Source organism: Lagopus leucura, unplaced genomic scaffold (assembly GCF_019238085.1).
Source record: "Lagopus leucura isolate 7727_CA_CO unplaced genomic scaffold, USGS_WTPT01 Super-Scaffold_100002, whole genome shotgun sequence".
NCBI classification, from domain to species: Eukaryota; Metazoa; Chordata; class Aves; order Galliformes; family Phasianidae; genus Lagopus; species Lagopus leucura.
In genome coordinates, this window is record NW_024962263.1 from 25004957 (window position 1) to 25007359 (window position 2403).

Below are 2403 nucleotides of genomic sequence, written 5' to 3' on the forward strand. Positions count from 1 at the left end.
CGGTAATGACTGTGAATTTTACTCAGCCTTTATTCTCATTTCCTCTTCCTCTTGAATGTGAAGTTAATCATATCTTAACCATACCTCTAGTCACTTGTATTAGTACACCCAGAACAGTCTGTAACTACATCAACTTGAACAGAAACCTTTCACTTGCCCATGAAGACCAACATCAAAGGAGGTCTTCACTGTGCCTTGAATAACCTGCACCTTGTATTAAGTGATTGATTAACCTTTGGTGACTTTTTGTTTCTCTGTCCTCTCCTGGTTTGTCAGCTCTCCTCACTCTGCAACCTCAGTGTACGGGAGGAGTGTAAGTTATGACACAGTTAAACTGAAACAACACTCCCTTTCTTTAGGTGAGTCATACGCAGTTATCCAGAAAATGTGCAGCATGAAAATTACCTCCGGTTTGGAGGTATTAAGAATACAAAGTAATTACTTAGACTTACTTCGGAAAAATAAATATGGAAAACTTCTAATTCATAAATAAATAAAACTAATTGCCTACCATTCATGGTAACTGACTAGAACAACCAGATTAAAGAGCCTCTTGTGCATTTGCAACCAGACACTGCTGGATTGCTTGCAGGACAGTACAGAAAGCAAATGGTGATGCAAGGAGCTACACGGGGTTTCTCGTCTGCCTTGTGGCAAGAGCATTGCCTGCAGTAGTCTGGCACTGCACTCAGTGTCCAGCCTACTGGCACAGCTCTGTCTTCTAGAAGAACAGGCAGCAAGCCAAACCCCTCCTGTTCTCCACCTTCTCTCTCCACAGAGAGACAAGAGTAGAAAACAAAAGTCTTGCACACAGTGCAAGAGTTTTCTACACGGTGTGCATAAGACAGAAGTAAACTCACTCTTTTTAGTAAATATACATGTATCTGTAGAGATTTAAAGGAATACATTGGTTTAATTCTTATACTGATTCATAACCTGAACAATTATTAAAGAAACCCACCAATTTATATACAACTTTTTTCTTTCAGCAGAAGATGACAAACAAACTTATAAATCCTCTTAAAATGCATTAGATTAGTGCCTGTCACGATGATTGAGATGCTTTCACAGCACTGATTGTTGTTTAAAATCTAGTTGTCACAAATTTGACTTCAATAAGCACAAGTGAACCAAAATGGGCATGTAGCTCTTTGCAAATTTTTACTCAAACCATATTTTGAAAACAGCCCGCAGCTTCCTTGCAACGTGATGAAAAACAAGAGCAACGTTTTGACTGATCATATATGCTGTGCTTACAACACATTATACAGTCCCAGTATTTACTGCTCGAGAAAGTCGACTTGTATGTACACAGGCAGTAAACCACTGTGAGCTCTGCAGCAGCATTCGTGGCCTGGGGCATGGCTTCTATAGAGGTTTCTGACCAAAAATGGAGATTATCCAAACTGAAGGCTTTCATGCACTCTCACACAGCTGCTGCAGCTCAGTTGTTCTGAAACTTCTTCTCTACCAGATTGCCCAATCTCAGCTGAATTGTTGCCAGCTCCCAGGCTACGTAGTAAAGCAACAGGTCAGCCTCCAGTACCTGCACAGGTACAGCTTTCTCATACAGAGATGTTTGGGTGTCAGAGCATAGGGAAATAACAGAACAACTTGTGCAACTCAAGCTGTGGTGTTTTTAACTATTTGAAAAAGAATGACATTTGCAAAGGTATCATTGCAAGTTAAATATCAAGTTTCAAATTTAAATATTTTCTAGATTTTTCAGTTTAGCAAGTTATATGTGGTTCATTTCTACATGACAACTGAATTTCCAAACTGTTGACTAATACAGATATTATCTATTACATATATTGTCTAATACGGTTGCTGTAAATTACATTTCTTACATTACTGCTTTATGAATACCTCATTCCTTATCAATGAATAAAAATGAATAATGGCTATACATTTATAAATGGATGTAATACAAGCTGTAAAATACATATCTTTATGAATATACATATATATGATTTTCTGATTCCCGAATTTTATTTTTTCCTTTTATCACCCTCTGCCTTATTTTTTTTTCTTCATACTGCCTCACTTGGAAACTCCAAATACCTGTGGCTTCTTGATTGCCCAAATGAGTACAAGAGCATATTTGGGTATGCATATTAGTGCACCCAAGCAAGATCATTGCATTTATTGTTGGTAAACTGAGATTCAAAAGTGAACTCTGAGATTGAGAACTCTTATTCCTTAACAAAAGTTTTTCGAGAGAAGGAGAATAGGGTTCAACAGTTGAGCCAAGAAATTAGATAAGAACTTGCCCTTTGTTTGAATTGGAAGCACAAAAAGCAATTGAGTTTTGCAGTGCTCTGGTAAGCAAGAGTACAAGGACACCATGAAAGCAAAGCAAGAACAATCCTCAGTTTGATTCCTCTAAAGGACTGAATTTTG